Source organism: Rhinopithecus bieti, unplaced genomic scaffold (assembly GCF_001698545.2).
Source record: "Rhinopithecus bieti isolate Rb0 unplaced genomic scaffold, ASM169854v2 scaffold_4600, whole genome shotgun sequence".
Lineage (NCBI taxonomy): Eukaryota > Metazoa > Chordata > Mammalia > Primates > Cercopithecidae > Rhinopithecus > Rhinopithecus bieti.
In genome coordinates this window covers 400,826-426,718 of record NW_016804545.1, presented here as the reverse complement: position 1 = coordinate 426,718, position 25,893 = coordinate 400,826, and positions in this window count along the sequence as shown.

Below are 25,893 nucleotides of genomic sequence, written 5' to 3'. Positions count from 1 at the left end.
TGAACAGGCAACCTACAGAATGGGAGAAAATTTTTGCAACCTACTCATCTGACAAAGGGCTAATATCCAGAATCTACAAAGAACTCAAACAAATATACGAGAAAAAAACAAACAACCCCATCAAAAAGTGGGGAAAGGATATGAACAGACATTTCTCAAAAGAAGATATTCATACAGCCAACAGACACATGAAAAAATGCTCATCATCACTCGCCATCAGAGAAACTCAAAATGGTTTAACACGATAACTCAATTTTAAGGTTTGAAGCCGCATTAGAAAGATGAATATAAAACTATCTTACTGCTTTTCTTTTGCTTCACCACAATTTATGTCTGGATAATTTCCAAACAAAGGCAATTTTTGTTTTTTGGATTTTAAAAATTTGAGGGCTGAAAATAATAGATTTAAGTGTTGGTATGATATACGTAGTTAAATGAACTACGCATCACCTTTCTGAGTGGTTTCAGTAATTTTATTTTACAAACATTGAATACTTTCAAGTGATTTTCCAAGGTTTATTTTCTTCATCTTGTAAATTTTCCTTTGAATATGGCAATTGCTTACAAGGCCTGGCTGTGTCAACTTTTGCTAAAAATGAGCCAAATCTTATCTGAATGATCCTATTCCCATCTGTACGTTGTCAGATGTAGGACAACACTTTGGATTGCCATTTAATGTGTTGCGCACTGGTGTTCATTCGCATCTGTAGCATTAGGGGACTTGGCTTTTTCACTCTAAGACTGTACTCTTTCTGGGAAAAGAGAGTGAAAGGCAAGAAAACTATTCAGTACCTTTTAAATTCCATGTCTGTTACACATTTTAATCCATTTAATTTTCCCATATTTGAGTGGTTGGAAGATATATACGGATAACTTTTAATAAATTACACTAGATTCTCATTCTTGGTAGATAATATCACTAGGCTAAGTTTTAAAATGATTATAGAGCCATATTTGGTACCTATCATAGTCATTTTGGAAACAAGGACACTAAGACTCAGAGCATTAACCTATCCAAGTTCAAGCAACTAATAAGGGACAGAGTCAGAATTTGAACGCAGATGTCTATCTGACACATAAGGTTGGCTTTCCCCTTAGATCACCTGCCTGCTAGCCATGTCAAAGATGAGGGTGGCAAGTATTCAGAAAATGTGCTTTATCATAAACATTTAGCGTAGATTTTATAAAGACTGGATGTTACCATATGCTTTTTTTCTTTCTGAAGAATCCACTGGATAGGAGATATGATCTGACAAAAAGGGGCACATAGCCTTGTTCCTCCCCTCATTGGAAATATTATAGAATGTAGAATTACATAAAATAAGGGTAACCTGGTATGGTGCTATGTGAAGTGGAATTCTGTAAGCTGTGGCCCAAGCAGAAAGTCAATACATTAAGAGCCAGAAATCACCAAGGAGCAATGAGCTTGGAAATTCAATACAGTAATAAGTAACTCAGTCCTATATCCATGAAAGATCCTTATTGTCTACCAAAAAATGTTAATGTGTTGCCCCTTGGTGTAGGTTAGTCTTGAATTTTAAAAAATGGACATAAAGGAAATCAATGAGGATTATTTTTTTCTTCCTTGCAGTTTGCTACACAGTCTTGATGATATTATCAAGGCAAAAACTCTATGGGATTATTTAACAACCCTGGATGCTTTTGTCGTAAAATTGAAATTAAATTAAGTACATTCAGAATATGCATTTTGTGTGAGGCTTATAATTATGTACATATAATTAAAAATTAAATGAAAATAGGCTGGTTCCCTCTCTACAAAGTCCATTGCCTCTGTTATCAAGTCACTGTATTAGTGGTGATTATGAACACAGTCAATAATAATAGACCTTCTGCATTGTTTTGATTTCATAGCTTCGTAGAGACAGGAACTAGACTACCTTGGTTAAGAGTCAGGCTGGATGCAGTGGCTCACTCCTATAATCCCAGGACTTTGGGAGGTTGAGGTGGGAGAATTGCTTGAGCCCAGGAGTTTGAGACCAGCCTTGGCACCATAGTGAGACCCTGTCTCTTAAAAAAAAAAAAAAAAAAAGACTCTCGATAACACCATGTGTTTATTGAGTGCCTACTACATGCAGGGCTTTTGTTAGACTCTGAGTAAGCAACAAAGAGTAAAATGAATTAATTCCTTGCCTTGAATCACATATTACTGCTAAGGACAGACACATGAGGAATCAAGTATACTGTATATTAAGTGTTTGAATACTTTTAGAAACATAACAGAGCCATCTTACTTACCATGGGGTACGAGCGAAAAGGAGGTTCTGAGAAGGTGTGGAGGAAAAAAATGACATGAAGCTGAGAGAAAGACCATTTGGAGCTAGTCACACTAGAAGGTAGGAGTTAAAAGGGTAGAAGATGTGGGGAGTCATGCATATTCCAAAGTGAAGAGCATCTAGGAAGGCCTCAAAGCTAGAGAAAGCATGGAGCACTTGACAAACTCAAGGACAGTGCGGAAAGTGGAAGTGAGGGCCATGGGAAATATGAGGAGTGGGTTCTGCAATGATAAGTGAAGAGTAAAGCTACAGGAGGAGTCTTGTAAAACACATTCAGATGATCAGACTTACTCGGAGGGCAATTGAAGGGAAGCAAGCAAGAAGGCGAAATGGTCCAGTTTGTGTTTTAGCTGCTGTGGGGGAATGGATGGGTGCAGGTAGAACTAGCTGGGGGGCTTTGAAATAGTCTAGGTAGGTGATGCCAGTGGCCTCACCTGGAGCATTGGCAGTGGCAGACAGGATGAGCAGGAGTTCACTGGTTGGATGGGTGGTTACCAGAAATACTTGACGGGACTCAGCGATTGCTTGGATGAGGGCGGAGAGAGTGAGGACGGAATCCAGGATGATGTCTGGCTTCTGGCTTGGCAGCTGCGTCAGTGGCAGGCAAATAATAAAGGAGGAGGAATGGGTGCCCAGGAGGACATAATGAGTTCATTTCTGGACATGTTAGGATTGAAGTGTTAGAAAATCTATCTTCTTCATGTTCTAGTATTTGCCAAAGAGCAAGCTGAATTGTTCCTGTGAAATAACAGAGATAGACAAACTCACCCAAGTGTTTGTGTAGATGCAATGGCATCCAAAAGTCATAAAAAGCTGACTTTTTGAAAATGATTTTTTATACCAATAACCAGTAACTCTGGGGTGGGGAGGCCATGTTAGCTCCCTGAAGACAGCAATGGTTTGTTTCTTTTTTTAAAAGATCACTTTATTAATATATAATTTACATACCATAGAACTCATACATTTAAAGCATAAAATTCAATGATTTTTATTATCTTCACAGATATAGACAACCATCACCACAGTCAATTTTAGAACATTTTCATCACCTCAAGAAGAAGCCCCATATGCTTAGCTATCACCCTTCTATCCCCCACCCCATCCCTAAGCAACCACTAATCTATTTTCTCTCTCCCTAGATTTCCATATTTTGGACATTCATATGAATGGAATCATATAGTATTTCATGCTTTATGGCTGGCTTCTTTTACTTAGCATGTTTTCAAGGTTCATGTTTTAGCATGTATCAGTACTTCGTTCCTTCTTACAGCCTAATAACATTCCATAGTTTGGATATGCCACATATTGTTCATTCATTTGTCTGTTGGTGATCCTCTGGGTCATTTCCACCTCTTGGCTAGAATGAATAAATATTGCTATAAACATCTGCATATACAGTCACTGCTTTTGATTCATCTGTGTGCCTCCAGGTCTAGTACAAAGAAGTGTGAACTTTTCTTCCACTGATATCATCCCAGAATGGATCTCTGAACGCAACAAATGGTTAGTGGCTCACGGGCAGCCTCCAGGATCTCATGCACAGTTGCAAAGTAAGAAAGTCATTATATTCACCCTTTTCTTACCCCCTGTCCTTTCTTTCCTCAGTAACCTAAATGTTGGAGTCCTGATCTCTTTCAGGGATGGCTCTGTTTCTGAAAGACTGCCAAAACTTCTACCCCTCTAGCTTGCTCTAATACAAGCCATCATTCCTTAACTATGGCTGAAGGGCTGATAAATTCACATAAAGGGTGAATGAGGCCCCCAGCACAAAGATTCCTTTTCTTTTTCCAAGAGGGGTGTTGTCCTAAATGAATCCTACTGTGAGAAGGGAGGTTTCTTTAAAATTTGAGTTTGGGAAGCTTCTGAGTTCTGTGACTCTTTCCAGGTAATTGTCCTGCTTCCCTTATCCTGTGTCTCTCACACCTCCTCCTTCCTAATCTCTGTAGTAGGTCAGTCAGTCAGTCTAAAACTTTAACCAGAGGCACTACTTGGCATGAGTGCCTAAGTAAATAAAAAGGAAGTACTCAAAAGCTGCCCACCTTGAGTCTGGGAATACAACCACTATTTTACATTATTTCAAATAATTAGCAAAATGAAAATGGGACAACCAAAGACTATGTGTTTTTCCATTTGCAGTTGTGAAAACTATAATCCATATCACCTGGAAAATGTCCCATTTATAGAAATAGAAGAGCCCATCTGCAAAGATTTCATTAGCTTTGCCTGAATATGAGGGGAAATTTAGCAGGATTCCTCATAGTGTGAGCTGCGTCCCTGCTGTATCCAGACTCACTCTGGATGCTGATTCCAGGGGCTCCATTCCAGTTACTGAAGCATCATCTCTTGCAGGATGTGACATAGGGATCTGTCCTTTGAGCAGCTTCCCAGATGATTCTTATGCACAATTGTGTGTCAGGGTCATTCAAAAATATCAGGGCTTCAATTTTGTGCATGCTAGATATGTAGAGGTGACCGTAACATTTCTATTCAAACTTAGGAGAGTGTAAATACTGTAAACTGGTATAAGTAGGTTGAAATCAGGATGTCAGCAGGGCTGTGCTTCTTCTCAAGGCTATCGGGGAAAATCTGTTCCTTGTCTTTTTCAGTTTTTGGTGGCCATGATCATTCCTTGGCTGGTGGTTGCACCACTCAAGGCCAGCATTTTCAAACCTCTCTGCCCTTCCTCTCAACATCATCCACTTTTTTCTGTGTGTGTCTCATCTCCCAGTGCCTTCTGCTTAGGAGGATACATGTGATTTCATTCAGGGCCCACCCAGGTAATCTAGAATAATGTTCATATCATCATATCTCAAGATCCTTAATTTAATCACATCTTTAAAAAACATTTCTTTACATAAGATAACTGATATAGTTAGGTTTTGTGTCCTCACCTAAATTTCATCTTAAATTATAATCCCCGTAATCTCCACATGTCAAGGGAGAGACCAGGTGGAGGCAATTAGATCATGGGGGTGGTTTCCCCTATGCTGTTGCAGTGATGGTGAGTGAGTTCTCACGAGATCTGATGGTTTTATAAGGGGCTCTTCCCCCTTTGCTCAGCACTTCTTCCTGCTGCCTTTTGCAGAAGGTGCCTTGCTTCCCTTTCACCTTCTACTATGACTGTAAGTTTTCAGCCATGCTGAACTGTGAGTCAATTAAATCTCTTTCCTTTATAAATGACCCAGTCTTAGGCCGTTCTTCATAGCACTATGAAAATGGACTAATACAGTAACATTTACAGCTTCTAGGGATCACAACCTGATATTTTGGGGCCATGAGCAGCCCACCACAATATTTAGTAAACCTTTGGGGATGATGAGAGCAGGCATGCATCATCATTTTCATTTCATAGTCGAGGAAGTTGAGGTTCAGAGAATTTAAGTGGCTTGTACAAGATCATGTGCCTGTCCCAGCGGCAGACAAGGGACTGGAAATGCAGTGCTATTCCCTTTAAACTACAGTGTTCCCTCAAGGGGGTCAGGAGGACAGATGGTGTGTGGCCCATCTCTTTACCTCTCTGTGTGTCATTGGACGGTGTGCTTCCAAAGCACATAAAAATTGGTTCTTGGAGTTGACTTGCTGATGGAAGCGTAGGACTTACCTGCAATATAAAGAACTAGGAGAAAGCCTGGACTGGAGATCTAGCTCCAGCTATGTCATTATGAACTATGAGTTGTGTGAGCTTGAGCAAATTTCTGTGACTTTCTGTTCCTCAGATTGCTCATGTTTAAGACAAGAGGATTGGGCAGGAAGATATCATGCTAAAATATAGATACCATTTATTGAATGCCCACAATGTTCTGAGAATATCGATGCTGGACTAAGAACTTGGCTAACATTATTTGCTGCACTCTTCATAAACATCCTAATGAGAGAAGTATAATTATTGTCCTCTTTTTACAGATGAGACTTAGAGAGATTGTACAGTTTGACCAAAGCCACACTATAAACAGTTGGTGGGCTTAATTTAGATCCAGACTTTCTGGATACAGCAGGAACACAGCTCACACTGTGAGGAATCCTGCTAAATTTCCCCTCATATTCAGGCAAAGCGAATGAAATTTTTGCAGATGGGCTCTTCTATTTCTATAAATGGGACATTTTCCAGGTGATATGGATCATAATTTTCACAACTGCAAATGGAAAAACACATAGTCCTTGGTTGTCCCATTTTCATTTTGCTAATTATTTGAAATAATGTAAAATAGTGGTTACATTCCCAGACTCAAGGTGGGCAGCTTTTGAATACTTCCTTTTCTTGTTTGACACCAAAGTCCTTCTCTGACCTGGCCCTCGATTCTGTCTGTACTACCCATTCACATAGCACTGCGATACCATGATGCTGACATGGCTTAGGAGTCTGGGCCATATACCTAACCAGGCCAAATTTCACATGCCAGGACCCACTTGTGTCTACTGTTTTCTAAGGAGCAGCCAGCTGCAGGTTAGTTTTTGTTGAGATATCCCGTGAGAGAGACACAATCCTGAGCGAAGTCAGGAGTTCCCATGGAATGTCTCAAGAAGCAGAACTGTGGAACAGAGGCAAACAGTGGTCCCATGTTATCAGTTAAACAGCTTGTATTCAGTAAATATTTGTGTCTTTTTGGTCTGTAAACCCTAAATTCTTTGTCTCCATGACTACTGAAATAATTTTGCAGAATTCTAGCATATCAGGGCCACACTGCTTGTAGACAATTCAGTTCCAGCTCTACATTTTCTATTTGAAGAAACAAAGTATAACTAAGTAAAATTCCTTTATTCAGTAAACCCTACTATGTTTCAGATATGGTGCTAAGAGCCAAGTTACCAAAATGAAACAGCATGATTACTATTTTAAGATGTCTATGCCTAGTTGGTGAGGCAAGCCCATAAACATGTAATTTCCATAAATATGATAAACACCATGATGATTGTGCTGAGAATTTTATGAGAGCCTGAAGGAATCGGCGGAAACTGATATTGGAGGTAGAGAAAGAAAATGGGAAAAGACAAACCAAGCCAGCGAATCAGAATCCTGGATGGGTCAGGTGTGTTGAGAGAATGACGTGAAGTCAGTGGGGGCTGGAACATGGGGTGGTGTGGGGAGGCTGCAAAGGCTGGTGTGAGACCTCTCAAAGTAAAATACCTTCTGGCCCATCAAGGTACAAGCATTTCAGTTCATGCCTCAAGTAGATTTTAATGACATTTTCCTTTCACTGGGTCTAATTTGTGTAACCTGGCGATACTGGGCAAGACTTGGCATCCTTCATCTGGGACATGGGACGGCTTTCATATGCTGCAAAACTTCTCAGGGCAGCTGACAGGTCTGCTGACCGTGTGGGATAGTTTTGTGGTGTGTGTCAATCTGCCTGGGTTCTTCTTGTACTTTATTTTGTTTCTGTTTCCAGCCCACAGCAAAGCTGTATCTCCCGCCCAGCATGGAGACCTCTTACACAGTGATTCTGAGAGTACCTGGTGCATCTCTGTGTGTACATACTTGAAAATGTCTTCTGAATAAAGAGATTGTTTTTTAATCACTAAAAGAGAATAACTGAAAATTCAGAGATTTGGGAATGTTCTATCTTCTATGTAAAAGAGAAAAAGAAAGACATACTGCTCCCTCTCTGGATTTCAAGATTAAATCCACTACCCTTTTATCGCACTTCCAGGTTTTCCTTCAGAATTCATTAACTGCGAGTTGGTCCCCCATCTCCATGATGCCTATGTATATTTGATGTACTTTTACAGACTGGCTGAACAGTATGATGGAAACAGAGGTGAGGCTCCACTGTTAATAGTGGTCCCACGACATCCCTTGTCCCTTAAAATTGGTGGATCCTGCCAAATTTCTTTCCATTAATTATAATAACAATAATAAGAAAAGCTTCTTTTGAGGTCTCCTCTTTGCTTTTATAATACAGTTATTTCTCTGTTATATTCCCCTTAGGATATTTTCTACTTAATGAGATGCAGTGATACATACTCTTCCTTGCTGTTTCTTTCTTGGCTGAATTTCTCAAGAAGGCCCCTACAGTTTTGGTCCTGAGTGCTGGAAAAGAATCCTTAAAGAAGAAGGAAACAAAATTCTGAGGCTAAAATTAGGAACTCAAGAGAAATATTTATTTTCTTTATTTAGCATTTATTGGTGGTGTAATCTATGTGCTGTGCTAGATTTTTGAGGACATAAAGATAAATCAGTGTATGCCCACAAGGAAATGAGTTGTGTGTGCTGAAGAGTGATGAGTAAACCAACAATTGCAATACGGTGTGAATAGCGTCAGACACACAGATAGAAAGAACAGGCATCTCTTAGGAGCTGGGGGAGAATCAGAGGAGAGCCACTTGGCCTGCTGAGGATGGCAGGACAAAGGGAATACATTTCCAGAGATATGCCACGTTGATTCTTAAAGAGCAGAATTGAGGCTGAGTGCCCTGGCTCAGGCCTGTAATCCCAGCACTTTGGGAGGCTGAGGTCGGAGAATTGCTTGAGGCCAGGAGTTTGAGACTAACCTTGGCAACACAGTGAGAACCCCAGCTCTATAAAATTAAAAAAAAAAAAAAAAAAAAAAAAAAAATAGCCAGGTGTAGTGGCATGTGCCTGTGGTCCCAGCTTCTCAAGAGGCTGAGGTGGGAGGATAGGTTGAACCTAGGTGTTCAAGGCTGCAGTGAGCTGTGATTGCTCCACTGCACTCCAGCCTGGGTGACAAAGCAAGACTCTGTCTCAAGAAAAAAAAAAAAAGGAATAAGTATTGGGGTGGAAAATTGTGGAAGAAGGGGAGGAGGGAGAACTGAGGAGGGGGAGAAGACACAAAGCATGGTGAAATGAATCAGAAAGGAACATCATTTACAAAGAGATGGAGGTCAGAGATTACATGACATACAAGAGCACATGCAAAGTAACATGTTAAGGAGAGGATCAAGATTTTAACTAATATTACTGAGGGCCTCCTGAATACCTTTTCATATAATATTATCTCATACATGTTGCTTGAATAAATGACTATGGTGATATTGTATCTTCATAAAACTCTAGTTCAAGAATGGTAAGCCATTTTCCCAGGACCTTGCAGCTACTTAATAAATGAAGGAGCTGGAATTTTGATTCCTTTCTTCTGGCTTTTGGTCTGGGCACTTTTCAGCTGCCCCACATGCATTCTCAGAAGCCCTTGTTTGGCTTTTTTTTTTTTTTTTTTTTTTTTAAAGGAAATCTCAGTAGCACTACGTGAATTAACAACCACATTCTCTAGGTCTTTGAAGAGAACTCTGTAATGTGTGTGGGTGTGAGTATAAAATCAAGGAAGAAAAAGAGTGAGTGGTTCTTTAAAGAAGAGCACTGGATGAGTTGAAAAGAGAAACCAAGAATGAAGAAGGTTAAGTGACGATGAAGAAAAGAAGGAAAGTAATTAGAGTTCAGTCAGCTAAAGATACAATTTAAAGACTTCTCATAAAGGAGCCAAGGTAGGAATGAAAAAAGAAAAACTAGATTGCGAGGTTTCTAAGGGCTGCAAAAGCTTTAGGGCAAATCAAAGAACTGTTACCAATTCAATAGAAATTTTTATTATTTTAGGAGATCGACTGACAGTCCGTTAGCTGTAAAGCCCAGGATCAAGAAGAGAGCTGAAACACAGGAAAAATTCTGGAAGCCTCATATATTATAGGATTTTGATCTAGCAACATGTTGATGCTAGAGAGGTCTCAGAGATATCTCCTATGACCTCCTCACTTTATAGCTGAGGAAATTGAGGCCAGAAGAATGGTGTTAATTCTACATGTGACTGAATCTACTGCAAAGCAGGATTTGATTGGAAGCTTCCAACACCCAATATTGTGCTCTTCGCCAACAATGTGAATTGCAGATCAGGGCGTTGGTTTCCGAAATTGGTAAGGACACCAGGCCTCTCCATCCAACAGGCCAATCATGGAACCTGGGGTATAGAATCAAGGACCTGAATTGCAAAGAACGATGGGGACAGTAAGAGAAGTGTGACTCGAAAAAGCAAACACTAGGAGGAAATGACATTTGAATACAAGTGTTGGAGATCAAAAAAGTTCAAGTGAGGGTAAGGGGAGGTGGAGGAACAGAGAGGCAAGAAAACAGACCAAAATACTATCAGTACATGTATCAAAAAGTCTCTTTAGTTTTATGGAGAGTAAGTCCTCATTTATACTTTTATTAGAACGTTTTTGAAAGGTTTAAAGTTAGAAAGTTTTGCAGGATAGATGGCATGGCTTCACGAGGAGGGTGTGGGCTTTGACCCTTAGCAATGCTGGATTGAAATCCTGATTCTGACTCCATGTCGGTGTTCAGTCAAGAAAACATGGCCACTAAGTTATTTTGACAGAGAGAATTTATTTTCGGAAAGCTGTTAAATAATTATTGAAAGATGGAAACACTAAAAGGGAACACTGAGAAAACAAAACTGCAGGAAGCAGCTGTATCCCCAAGGGCTAGGAGAACCCAGGGACAGGTTGGGGGTTTTGGAACCTAGAAGCTTGTACGAGGGGCCCTGAGGGAGACTTCTGAAGATGAGAACTGCTGTGCTGTGCTGATGCTAGTGCTTCAGGGGCTCAGAGGAGGAGCCTGCAAAGCTGGGACTCAGAACACAGAGAAGAGAGTGCCACCTTGATGGTTTGGATATTGGTAAGGGGCACAGTGCTGATGGTTTTAGCAGTAGAGGAAAGAAATAACCACTGAAATTGGAACCAACTACTGCTCACAGAAGCCACTACTACTGAAGTGAGGAAGCACTGCTGGGGAGGTACTGATGGGAATTGTGGAAACAGGAAGGAGCATGGACATTTCCCTTTATTTCAGTCTCCCAGATCTTTCTAGAGTTCCCTAATGGCAGAACTTACAGAGAGCCAGCCAGAAATAGAAAAATAGGTTTGTAGAGTCTTAGTCCCCAAAATTTAAAAAGCAGAGTTGAGAAGTGTGGATTTGGACTGAAAAGTTGTAACTTAAAACCAACATAGGCCAGGTGCAGTGTCTCATGCCTGTAATCCCACCACTTTGGGAGGCTGAGACGGGCGGATCGCAAGGAGTTTGAGACCAACCTGACCAATATGGTGAAACCCCGTCTCTACTAAAAATACAAAAACTAGCCTGGCGTGGCAGCACAAACCTGTAGTCCCAGCTACTCGGAAGGCTGAGGCAGAAGAATTGCTTAAACCTGGGAGGTGGAGGTTGCAGTGAGCTGAGATCATGCCACTGCACTCCAGCCTGGGTGACACAGAGAGACTCCGTCTCAAAAAAAAAAAGAAAAAGAAAAAAAAAAAAACATAGACTCTCATTAACACTGGGATCCCCCATTAGCATAGATCTCTGATCCTAGAAACAAGTCAACTCTCCCTTGACTTTATAATCCTTTCTGGTTCTGATCTCCTTTTCTCTCACCCCCTTTCCCTTTTATGGCAAAACTCAAAATGGTTGTCTGGATTCAAAATGGTTGTTTGGATTCAGGCGTCTCACTTTTTCTTGAACCTTTTCCAGTCAGGTCTCATTCGTAACACTCCATGGGAAACCAACCTTGTCAATTCTAGATCATAGCTCCATTGACTTCCATGGTGCCAAATCTAATGGCCAATTCCCAGTACTCAGCTTATCACACTTGTCAGTATTAGTTAACAGAGTTGGTTACCCCTGGGAACCAACTTTATTTACTTAGTTTTTAGAACCTATATATTCTCTCCATTTTCATCCTACCTCCAAACTGCTTCTGCTCAGTCTCGTTTGCTGGGTCCACATCCTCTTCCTAGTTCTAGACTTTAGAATGTCCCAGGAAGTAGTCCTCCTTTTCTATTCTTAGGCCTCCTCTTCTTTTCTTTCTTTGCTCTGTTGTCACACCCAATCTCACAGAGGTCTTCCAGATTTGTATGTTTAGCCCAGCCTTCGTTGCTGAACACCAACTCCTTGGTTGACATTTTTACTGATATATTTAATGGAAAACTTAAATTTAACAAATCTTCAAAGCACACTCTTGAACCCTTACCTCCAATGAACCTCATAGGTTCATTGTAAATTGTACTTTTACACATCCAGATAATCCAGAAACCTGGTTTTTATCATCGAATTACCTCTTTCTCTCAGTTCCACCTACAATTGTTATCAAGTCTGTCATCAAATACTGTAAGATCTACTTCAATCTATGCCCAGCACTCAATGCTGTCTCACCACGTCTACCACAGCTACCCTCATCAGAGTGGTGAGCATTTCTTACATGCAATACTGCAGAACTCTCTGCTTAGACTCTACCTACATTCCTCTCTCTTGTCAGTTTATTTTCCACATGAGAGTCATGATGATTTTTTAAAATTATGTAAATATTATATCATTGTTTTAGTTCATTTGTGCTGCTGTCACAAAATACCTGAGACTGAGTAATTTATGAAAAAACAGAAATTTATTTTTCATAGTTTTGGAGGCTGGAAGTCCAAGATCAAGTTGCCAGCATTTGATGTCTGGTTAGGGACTAGTCTCTACTTCCAAGGTGGTGCCTTGTTGCTGCATCCTCCAGAGGGTACGAACACTGTGTCCTCACATGACATAAAGGACAGAAGAACAAAAGGGGGCCTTGCTAGTACCCTTCACCACTTTTAAAAGAGCACTAATCCGTTCATGAGGTTGGAGCCCTCATGACCTAATCACCTCCCAAAGGGCACCCAGCTTAATATTGTTGCATTAGGGATTAAATTTCTACATATCAATTTTGTGATACTCATTCAGACCATAATCATAATTTTGTTCAAAACCGTCCAAAGGCTTCGTGCCACAAAAAAAAAAATCCCAAGTTCTCTCCATGGCATTCAAAGTCCTACATGGTCAAGGCTCTACATGGCTGCAATGCTACATCTGTAATTATCCTCCTTCCTCATTCCTCTTTGTCACATGACCTTCTTCTTATTCCTCAAACAAGCCAAGGACTCTCTGACTCAGGGCCTTTCTATGTGTCTTTCCCCACAAATATCAGCATGCTATTTTTTTATTTTAGTTTTTTTTTGGGGGGCGGGGATTCTCTGCAATATGGCAACTTCTCAAAGAAGCTTTCAATGATCATTGTATCGGCAATTCTAAATCCCATTACTTCCCAGACCTCTTTCCTGTTTTCTCTTCCTTTATAGTCTTCTTCAGTATTTCTTTACTATCTGTCTCCCTCTCCAGAATGCACATTTCATGAGGTCATAGGTTTTAACTCTTTGTTCATTGTTGCGTACCCGAAGCCATTATAGTCTTCAATACATTGTATGTCCTCAATTAATATTTGCTAAAAGATTGGATGAAAGCTCTGATGCAAATTATTTAACTTCTCTGAGACTTCTACAACTATAAAATGAGAGCGTAATGCTACCTTCTCTTGGCGGTAGGTAACTGAGAATGTGCATAAAGTGCCACACTCTTAATAGTGACTTAATAAATTTTCTGGAAGGAATGGTTTGGAGACTTTATTATCCTATTGTCTTAATTCTATTCACCAAGGGCTGATCACTTGCCAGATACTAAGGGCCGTTAAAAGGAAGAATCTGTGTGTTATTCTGAATCTAAGCCACTCAGGCTTACCTGTTTTCCATTCCCAAAAGCTATTTTTGTTTCTAGTTGTGTTTATGTTTCACCTATAGGATGATAAAACAAAAATCACATTGCTCTATAAAGAAGAGATGAAAAGGCCAGAAGGAAGGCCTAACCAGAAAACCTTATGAAGGAAAAAATAGAAAACTAAACACCACCCACTTCTTGTATCAGACCAAGTTTTCAGACTGGTAAAAAGTAAAATGTGTTTTCCAATAGAAAATCTGTTACTCAGAATGTTACTTTGAGGAGAATATTAGCTCCACCTGTAGCTTTCCAAATGGCTTACTTTAGGGGCTGATTTGGGGCTGAGGGAAATGAAGAAAATCTTACCTGTTTTGCACGAAAATGTCGACAGTGATATCTGTTGCTTTGTTTTCCTCACTTCCTTTGATCATACTCACCATCTCCTCCTAGTTTTCCAAACTATGTATGCAATTGAGGCTGGAGAAAAATCCGAGTTGCCATTTTGATTTAACAAATAATCATTGTAAGTATAATCCTAACTTTTGAATCTCTAGTCCAGAATATCCTACCAGATATGAGCAGCTTTGAAGCAACTTTTAATCTGTAATTTACCTTAAATTGAGCTCTTTATCCTTGGAAAGAACATACAGACACTCTGAAATTAGAGCTATTTATATTTTCTTTTAAGTAAACAATTTGAATATGAGCTTTGAGAGGTGGGAGGAAGTTTCTTTTGATAGGAGACTTACACATATCTTTACTGCTGGAACAATCCTCACTCACGTGCACACAGAAATCCTTTCTTTAAACCTTCTCTTTAACCTTCTTTTCCTGTGTCCTCAAATGAGTATTCAGATATTTGTCTCAACTATGGAAAAGCCTATCTTGATTGTCATTATCTCAAAAATAGGGTAAGACATAAAGTTTAATGTGAAAAGTAAGATGCTGTTTGACTGGGGGTCAAACAAAGGGCCTTTACTGGCCCTTTCTGGTTCTATCCAAGGCATTACATAAGCTGTCAAAGGGTACTATGCCACATTGTGCTTCTAGACCCCCAGACAAGCTGGCTCATGACTGTAAGAGAAACGAGGACGTCTACCAAAGTTACTGATATACTCCTGGAGGTACCCATCTGTGGTAAGATACAAGGCTGAAAATGAGACAACAGAATAGAAGAGGAAAATGCAGTTAGCTCTCGATATGGCTGTACACATGTAAACTTTAATATAGGGTTAAATTTTGGCTTGTGAACCATAATCAGAGAAATGCCAACCAGTTCCTATGAAGAAGTCTGTAGCAAGCAACAACACTCTCACAGATTTAAGAAAAGCCCTAAATAATACAAAAGATTCATCTATTAATAACTTCATGTCTCAAACATTTCTTTTCTACCATCCAGGCAATTAATACTCCCAATCGTTCAACAGTTAGCAGAGAAACAATTTAGTTGATATTCTAATTATCATCACCCTTATTTGGGTAGATGAAAATGTCACTTTGACAAGTCCCTTGAAAAAACAATTTGCGATTGAATATAGTTATTTCAAAAGTTCTCTTGAGCAATTTAAACAAAAATTATTTCACAGATATTTTAATCTTGTCATTTTTGCTCAAGGACCAGCAGTGACTTCCTATGGATCCTTAAATTAGATACAAGTGTCTTCACCGACTGCCAGTTGCTCAGCCCATCTTCCCAGTCTAATTGTCATTATAACTCTATATTAACACTCTGGTTTGTCATGTTAACTTGCTTTTCCCCCCCAAAAAACAAACACACAATTATAACCCCCCCAACCTTTTTTGAAAGACCATCTCGTTCACCCCTTATTTTCATCTAAAGACAGGTTGAGATAGGCTGGGTCCCATGGCTAGTTACTGATAGACCTGGGCTTAGGCCAGGTCACTTTTCTCTCCTCCTTGTTGTTTTTCTCTTAGACTCTATTAATAGCTTCTTTTTTTCATTTTCACCTTGGTGCCACCATTCAATGATGGAATTGCCTGAAATGCCATCAGCTTTCCTTTTAAAATGTATGTCTTTCCATTGCCCTGTGAACATTGCTTCAAAACTCAGCTCCTTCAGAACACTTGGCCTTTAACCCCAGGTAGCTCTAACCTGTCTTCATCTAGTGTCAAAATATCTCTCCAAATCCCACCAGCCCTCTCTCCTTCACATACTCATGAGTGAATTCAAGCAAAAGTTGTAGGACTTTGAGTTGATTCCACTTCCTGATATTAGGTGCTCTTTGTTTCTCTAGTCATCGGTTCCTTGATAGAATTCCCAGCATCATTTTCCCCTACTTTCTTTCATAGTGCTAAACACAGTGGTTCTTTACATGGATAGTAGTTTAGTATCCATCAGCAGAAAAAATGAAGGGGGCCTGAGTTGTTTCATCTTGTCTACATCTTCTTGTTTTTAGGACAAACAGAATTCTCTTTCTGTTAGTGCAATGCCTGTTCAAAGCTGAACACAATTGACCAAACATATTCTGTATCAGTTCTTGACTTTGGAGTTGTGATTGAGAGGGATATTGTAAGTAAATTGTTACCTATAATAGAACATTGAATTTGGAAATATTTTACTTCTTATTTAAAGTAGAGGGAATTGAAAGTTATATCTATTAGATCACCCTTAACAATACGTTCTTGAGTGGCTAGAAAGGAGTGGAGTCACTACCTTAATTAACCACTCCCTTTAAAGAAAACCTTGCATATCTCTGCAAGGTTTCATGTTCTGCTATGCCAGAGTTTAATTTCTAGAGATGACTTATTACTCAGTAAAAAAGTTTTTTAAGTTTTTTAATTTTTTTTTTTATTTTTGGGGAAGGTACAGTGTGTCGAGAACAGTGAAGGCTCTGAGATTTCACCCTGCCCACAAGATATCAAGTTAGCCTGCCACCAATTCATGGATGCTGGCAGAAGAATGAAGATGCCAAAAAACAGTTTATTACTTATAGCCATAGCAGTAATCACATAATTCTCATTTATGCCTGTTTCCAAGCCCCATTTCCCACAGTGCCACGTGACAAGGGCTAAGAGACAGACACCTGTCTATGCTGTGGATTGTGTTACAGGAGAAGTGCACTGAGCTTAAGAAACCTTAATCCTAATAGTGTGTTGCAAGCAAACTTACCTAACCTTTGTCCTCAAGGAGACATCACTACAAAAATATTCTTGGAAAGTTAGTCTGAAACAAAAGGCTGCCAACACTTCTGTTCATAAGACATGAAGAAACAGAAGAGAACCGTGGAGAATTGTCTCCTTGTAACCTTGTTCCAAATACATGGCTCTTGTCCATAGATCAGAGTCTTAGTAATGAGTCCAGTTGGCCTTTGTGGAAGGTGTGACCATGGCAACATAGGGCCTCTGGCTTCACCTTTGCAACTGAAGGGAAAGAGACATGTGGTACCTTGCTTAGCTAAGGAGGCAAAAGAAAGGCAAGTGTGAATCAATTGCTATGCATAAAGGATTGTTTGATCATTGAAATTAACAGAACCGTGGTCCATGGAGAATAAACATGAGTAGGGAAAAGGAATAGTGGAATAACCCAGCTGGAGACCAAAAAAAAAAAAAAAAAAAAAAAAAAAAATGTTGAAGAGAAATAAGGAAATGCAAAGATAAGGAACAGAAGAGGAGGAAGAGATTGGGCAAAAGATAAAGTGTTGATGAATGACAAAGGGAAAGCAAAGCTCATCAGCTTTTACTTTGACTTCATCTCTCTTAAGGAGAGTTCTACTGATATAAGTAGAACTGATATCAGGGGTCAGCAAACTATTACATACAGGCCAAATCCTTTCTTCTGCTACTTTTTTGTTTGTTTGTTTTATTTTTGAGACAGGATCTTGCTCTGTTGCCTAGGCTGGAGTGCAGAGGCACAATCACAGCTCACTACAGCCTCAACCTCCTGGGCTCAGTCGATCCTCTCGCCTCAGCCTCCTGAGTAGCTGGGACCACAGGTGTGTGCCGACATGCCCAGCTAATATTTGCATTTTTTGTAGAGACAGGGTTTCGCCATGTTGCCCAGGCTGGTCTCCAACTCCTAGGCTCAAGTGATCCACCTGCCTTGACCTCCCAAAGTGCTGTTCTAAATGAATTTACATTCCCTTGACTTTATAAATGAAATCTTGGTGTCCTAAGACATCCTACACATTAAATAGTTGAAATATTATTAGTAGTTAACTAAGACACCATGTGTGCAATAAGAAATAGCAAATGGGGGCAAATGCAGTTGCAGTTTTTGAGGGAGAAAAAAGTATTAATATTCCCAAACTATAGATAAGTGGGTGTTATGGGAAACTTTTAGAATGAACTCTGAAGATAATAGACTTTATGTACTTAGTAGACAAAGAAATAGTGATCACTATTAACCAGCACAGGATCCCCAAGAGAATACTAGTGGTTCATAGTCATTTATGGGACATATTCTATGGGCCAGGTGCTGTACTAGACATTAAGCTTACATCTTAGTGGGACAGCACACCTGAGCCTCTGAATAAGGTACTGTAATAGATGTATTTACAACTTACAGGAAAATTTAAGGCAGGTGATTAATAGATCAGTGTTTACTTAAAAATGATTAAAGCAACAAGCATGGATATTTCTTACTGTTTTATCTTTCCCTACCTTTTTGTCAATGACATATATGATGATGAAGAGATGATTACTAGTGCTGAATTAAAGTTGTGAAAGCCGGGCACAGTGGCTCATGTCTGTAAACCTAGCACTTTGGGAGGCTGAGACTGGAGGATCACTTGAGGCCAGAGGCCAGTCTGGGCAATATAGCAAAATCTCATCTCCTCAAAAAATTTTTAAAAATTAGCAGGGTGTGGTGGTATATGCCTGTAGTTCCAGCTACTCGGGGGGCTGAGGTGGGAGGATCACTTGAGCCTCAAGGCTGCAGTGAGCTATAATTACACCACTGCATTCCTGCTTGGAAGACAGAGCAAGACCCTGTCTTAAATAAATAAATAAATAAATAAATAGGGAAGGATGGTAATATGGTAGACAAGATCTACAAATATCTTTGTGGTTTTAGTAACAAACACAATTCAATAAGATGAATGTAATGTTCTGTCCATGGGCCTCAAAGCCCAATGTTATGAGGTGGAGGCTATAGCAAGACCGACTCCAAATTAACCCAGGAAAGAACTTTCTAAGAATCAGAGCTATTGTCCAGAAACGGAACAGACCATCCTAGAAGAAAATGTGTTGCCCTCACTGGTGCTTTCTAGCAGAGGCTGAGCAGGTACCTGGCATGGCTAATGTGAAGGTGCTCTCCCTCCCTCGCCTCCCTGCCCCTGGATGCAGATCAGAAAGGGGAACCTGCTAGAACCTGACAGTCCAGGCGGTCCATGACTCAAGGATAGAGGATGAGGAAGGTTACAAGTGGAATTACTCAGCCCTGGGGTCAGAAGCAAAGCTGGATTCTCGATAGGCAAGATAAGCGTAGACTCAGAGCACCAGCACAGTAGGGGGTGTCTAATGACAGGAAAAACTATTTCTGAAAGCATGTTAACCCTAGTGGGAAAAATCAGAGTATTATAGTACCTCATTAGACTGTTTAATGTTTGTATTGAATGACATACTGGTGGGCACCACAGTCCTCTTAGAGTTTACTAGACTCTCTGAAGGCCTTAACCTGGACCTAATTAGGAAATGGTTCCTTTTGGTTCACTGTGTACTTTGGGCTTCAGTTTCCTTTTCTTAAAAAGTATGAATTTGGCTAGATAATCATTCAGATGCTATGATGGCTAAGTTGCTTTGCATTCTTTTTCCTTCCTTTCTGCATCACCCCGCTGAGGAGATGAGCCTGCCCTCACAAACCTTTCATTTCCATGGTCTGCAGCCACTTCTTAGGCCTGGCCCAGATGCCTCCAGCCTGTGGTGAGAAAGAGTAGGCTTGCCTGGTTCTGCCAAACCTCTAGGCCAACACTAGACATTTTTGTTCATATTAAAAAATAAATCTGGAGTTGTTTAACATTCCCAGGCTGGTCGTGTAAGAGTGTGTGTGTGTGTGTGTGTGTGTGCATGTGTGTTTATGTGTATATGCACAACATGCAAAACTTGAAAGCAGAGAGTTTCAGCTGGCCCAGAACCTGCCATTTCCATCCAGCTGTTGGCCTTGTGCCTCACAATAAGCTCACAGCCCATATGAACAGCTCCTGTGAAATATGCCGTTATTTTACCCAGGCAGTAAGATTCCCAACAGCTGTGGGGAACATCTTTTGACCCAACAACAGACAAATAGGATTCTTCATCTGGTTGGAGACTGAAAGCTGGAGTGTGTGAAACAATACTGAGATCTTTTAAGAGAATCAATGTCACCCAGTTAATTACTAGAAAAAATAAAACTCTCCTGCCAAGATTCTGCATAGGATACAAAGGTTTTTATTTTAGATATCATTCCTCAGCCATGATGTTCCTTCCTCATGAAAGTCACAGATTTACTCAAGTCATGACTTGAAAGAAACGAAAGCAGGATTGTAATTTACCACTTCTCAGCTTCTAGAATGTCATCTTAAGTAAACAAGCAATATTTTAGGCAGGACTGCCCTTGCCAAACTTTCAGTTTCAAATGATTAAGAGGAGGATGTGGGAGGCAGGAGAAAGAGGTGTGGCTTTTGTCTCTGCTTTTGTTCTGCTGCAGTCCCTGGGACGTTAGGGAAGACTGTCAGGGGCCCTGTTCATCAGCTTGCCCAAGACAGGCCACTGGATTTATCTGATCAGTGAGCCTTGTGGTATTTGAGCAGCCTCCACCTAAAGAGGAGCATTTACTACTTGGCTCTTTAAACAATGTGTGATAGTGAATGTATGGCTGGCAGCTTTTTATCCATATCCATGTTTTCCACCTCGCCCACGTTTTTGAAGATCCAGCTGGGTGAAATGTTTGTACTTGCTGACTGGGTGAACTCAAACAGGGCATCAGGATTTTCTGACTGGGACCAGAGACTGTCAAGCTAATTTGATAGGGTGCTATTCAAAAACATACAAATACATTCGAACAAGTATTTTTAGATTTTCATTGGAGACTTGTCTCATCTTTCTTCAAGAGTCTTGATTCAATTAAAAAAACAGAAACAAAAAACTCCACCTGGCTCCTATTCTGTCAAAACCAGGCTTATTGTTACTTTGCAATATTATGGTACTTACCAGTTGTTTTTGGCTTTCAAGCTGTTCAGCATCTGAGCACAAAAATTCATTGTCTAATCCGTATAACCTCCTTGTATTTTGAAGACTCAAAGGCAACAAAATGAGCTTATATACTTTTACTCTTAACTTAATTGTGTATCAAGTTTTGTCACTTTCAAAATAATGTCACAGTAAATCTGAGATGATATTCTCAGAAGCTTGTTATTTGGAATCACATGGTATTTTTCAGTAATTATGCAAATTAATAAAGTAAGACAATCTTATTTAGAAGCAATTCACATGATAAATGAAAAATAAAACACAAGCATAGTTAAATTCAATTCTCATTTTTACAAGCCGTGTCTTATTGTATTACTGAACTGAAACACAGGCTTTCATTGTGAAATGCTGTATTTGTAACAAGTAAGATTATTTATTAAAATTAAGCATTAAAGGGTATATTCTTTGCTCTTTCTTTATGCAGCTTCAGAATGTGATGTATTCCTCAAATTGCTACCATATTGTTTCAGAAATGCTTATCAATGTGGTGTCATTCAATTTCATGGAGTCCTCTGTTCCCATTCCCTCAATTGTAAACCAAACAAGAAAACAGATGTGTGATTGCAGATCTTTTAAGTACTGTAACAACTTTCAGAAAGATGTGCCTTTCCCCTACATTCCAAATACTTTTGTTTATTATTAATTTTTTTTTTAAACATTACCCTACTTACTGCAGTTAGCTGCTTTCTTTGACTAGAAGAGGCATTAGTCAAAACTGTAGCATGAAAATTTGTCTTCAGAACTACCCATCTCCTCTTGCCTTTCAGGGACTTTCTCCTCTCCCTCTCTTTTCCATCTTAAGGAGCTCCATGCTATCTCCTCTGCCCTCCTACCTATTGAAGACCATGTCTAGGAAAAAAGCTTGTATTGCTGGTGTATGTAGAGAATTAGAAACTCTACATTGGAAGGGATTCTAGAGGCCTATGCCATTTGCTTTCATTACTTCAAAGACAGAGGTCACTCTTTTTCCACTATTGTTGCATTCTGGTGGAGTTTTTTGCTGTTTGTTTTGTTGTTGTTTGCTGGTTTTTGAGAATGCTCTTTCTTTGGGTGAGCTAAAATCTGCTTCCTTTTACTTCTTAATCATTGACCTTAATTTGCCCTCTGGGGTAATACAGAACGAATCTAACTACCTTTTCCACTTGAGAGCTTTTCAAATATCTGAAGACAGTAAACATGTCTTTCCTTTGCCTTCTTTCAGTCAAGTTAATCATTCCCAGTTCTTTCATTTTACATGATTTCCAGATTCTGCCAAGCATTTCCCCATTCTGCTACTACCCATCCTATCTCCAGCAGTGAACACACTCTAATTTCCCAAATGCTCTAAAATATGGTATCCAGGACTAAACATGACATGCCTAGGTTCTTTAAGTGACATGGGGATGGCAAATGAGCTATAATTTGGTATCTACACTTCTTTAAAGCAGTCTACCAAACTCCTCAGCTTTCTTTCATTTAATGTTTTTAAGATCTACTATGCATACTATGCATCAGGCATGGCATTGGAGGTACAATAGTGAACAAAATCCAGTCCTTGCCCTTGAAGAATCTGTAATCAGCATCTAGTCATGTAAACAAATATGACAATGTGGAGAGAACACACAAGATAACCCTATGTGTAAGGTATAGGAGTGCAAAGGTAACAGTGATTACCTCTGTGTGGGGTTGCTGAGGAAGAATTACTGAACAGGAGTTTGATTGCTGCCAACCCCGGTCTTTCCTACCAATAGTAGATTTTCCAGTGTAAGAGTACATATTCTCTGCAGCTGTGGAATGACAGGCTTTGTTGATTGTTAATGAAATTTCAGGGCTGCCTCATCAATGACTCAAATTTCAACTCCACCTTCTCTGAGGTTTGACCAGCAATCCTAACAGTCTGTAATTCCAAAGGCAACAGAAATAGATCTGGTAGTTGGTATCATTTTGTTACTCAAAAGGTCTAGAATTTACACTTGAAATAACCTTTTCTGGTGGAACCAGCCTCCTGCCAGTGACCATTAGTCTTATTTCTCCAAAAGATGATAATCAGGACTTAAATTCACACGTCTAACCATGTCCTTAAAGATATACAACCAGATGCCACTTTAGGAGAAATGCACACATTAGATTTATAGCAAAGACTTAGTTGCCAAATTTTGTCCTGTTTTCTTACCCAGTAAATTGGGTGGCTGTTAATAACTCTCTGACCTTTCTTACCTAAGGCTACAACTGGAGATAAACAGGAAACCTCATCATTCCTTTAGTGGGCTCTTCATAGAAAGCAGAAATCAGTTCTATATGTATCTTACCATATCACTATTGATTTTCAGTTTCTTCTTTCTTACCATAAATTTCAAGCCCTTTACATGTTGGTCATTTTGTTCTCGATTCATGTTATAACTGTTCCTTGTTCCTGAATGGTAGGGTATGGGTGTGGAGGGAAGGTTAATGGGAGATTTAGTGAAGAGGGAGTGGGTGGTGGGAAGAAGGTGGGAAGGTGTAGAGAGGCCTTAAGACTTTCTTGATGGTAAATGTCATGTCTAACAACATGATTGCCACTCAGTATATTTCCCAAAAAACAGATTCTGGGATTGCAACCCAGTTTATTTCCCAGGGAGCAGGAAAATTTTGCTCGCTCTGCTTGAGAAAGACTAGGGTTTATGAGGCACCATGGGAGAAAATCCTGGTTGGCTGACTTTCACATGAAACCAGAAGTATGGTTTACTTCTTTTGCAGGTGCTAGGGCTGACAGAATGTAGATGACCATCCAATCATAAACAAAGAGATTAACACAAAGACTCAAGGAAATGCTTTATTTACATCACCATTTACCTCTGTAATCATGATCTTTCCTTAAATAAGGCTGAAATACAACTTCATCACCTGTTGTTAATCTCTGAGAGATTGTAGTTTTATGGCTTCAGAGCTTTAATTCCTTAGCTTCCAAGGTGACCTTGGTAGTGCCAAGTTCTTTTTATGATAATGCCTTAAATTTGTGCAACACTTTGCAGTTTAATAAAATCTTAATACACATTATCCCACTTTGAGTTAAATAGGAGGGTGTTATCTCTATTTTACAGGAGACGAAAGTGAGACTCAGAGGAGCTCAGAGTTGCTTCAAGGTCACAGGTAGCAAATCATTGAGTTGGTAGTATCTTCAGGTCTGCGCGTTCTGGCTTCAAATCTTTCTCTGCTGGACAGTACTGCCTGTCGTTGCATGGAGGTTACAGTTTATCACATCCTAGTGTATTCTTTATTTTTGAGAGATCCTTACAATGGGCCTCTAAGGTAGGCAAGGCAGGCATTATAAGGCATGTTGTTTCTTTTTCTCAATTAATAGGCTAAACTAGAAGAGAATTATGCTCAATTGAAAGCCAAAAAAACCTTCAGATATCCATGAGGTTTTGTTCTGCTTTGGAGTCTCTAACGCTTTTTCACACCATCATTCGTGCAGTACACCTACTAGTATTTAGGGAAGCTCTTATTGCTGAGTGAGCTCAACAATTGTGGCTGTTATCAATTTTGATTAAAAGAAAGAGATGTTAATAAATAAGAATTGACACTCACAGCTTCTGGGCATGACTCATGACTGAATGTTGACAGATAAAGTAAAACGTCACATTGTTAATCTTATTTCTTTCTTCTCTTCATCTTTCACATCTACACTCTTCTATCTTTAATAACACTTCAACTCAGTCATGCCAGCAGCTTGTGACTTATCTACACTTTGAGCCAGTTATTCATTACCAGACCACACTAGCTACCTCTGCGTTCTTCCCACTTGCACTCCCAGTTGCCCCCACCAGTTAAAGCTTTCTACAGATCAGCTTCAAGGGTGTGTGACCTGTGCAGTTAGTTGTTCATGATATCATACTTAGAAGAGCCCATGCCATGTTTAATGCTCTGCCAACACCAACGTGAAATTCTTATTAATATTTGGACAAAGGCTCCTGCATTTTCATTGTGTCTTAGGCCTCACAAATTATGTAGCTAGTCTTAATCTCCAACCAAACTCACTGCAGCACACACAGAGGTTTACATTCTTGTTCCTTTCATTGTTTTAATGGGGATGCAGACCTCTATCCAGGGCACCAGATCTAGCCTTTGACCAAATTTTACCTGAAGCTCCAAAAGCTTTCTGAAATACAGAGACTTCAGGCTACACCTTCTTTAAGAAAAATCAGTTACGCGGCTATCGTAAAGTTCTCACAGTACAACTTAGGTCCCTGTTTTACAGGAAAATTCTCCATGAAATAGGGTGGGTTATGGGGAAAGAATCATCTGTAGATAGTAATGAGTAAGTTCCAGACAGACTCCTGGGGTTGGGGGCTGAAAAGCTCAGAAAACTAGAAAGGATAGGATATATTCTTATACGATGGGAAGGGAAATGCTCACCCATCAGGTTAGATAGCAGAAGAAATGGCACTGAGTTTAGAATTCTGTAGAATGGTTTGCCAAGAGTGGAGATACTTAAAGGGTTAAGATATGTGACATTTTCTCTCCTTGCTCCATCCCCTTGGTCTGGTACAGATCTCTCCAGAAATCCCCTTACCTTTTTTTTTCTTTTCCTGTTTCCTAGTTCCCTCTCAATTTATTTTCCCCTTTCCTAGCTTTTCCTTCCTCCACTTTCTTTCCATCTGTCTATATTATTTTCTGGGGTTTATTGCCTATAAAGGTATGTCCTTGGTTCTTAATTTTGAAAGCAATGGAAATATTTATACAGCCCTAAATATTGTGCTCTTTTTTTTTTTTTTTTGAAAGCAATGAAAATATTTATACAGCCCTTGTGCTTTTCTTAAGCCACAAGAAGGAGTGGGGTTTGAAGTCGGGGGGAACTAAATTTGAATCAACATTAGAAGAAAATACTTTAAAAGTTAATTAGTTTGATTTTCTTTGATTTCTGTGATTTTGTTTCCTCTCCAGATT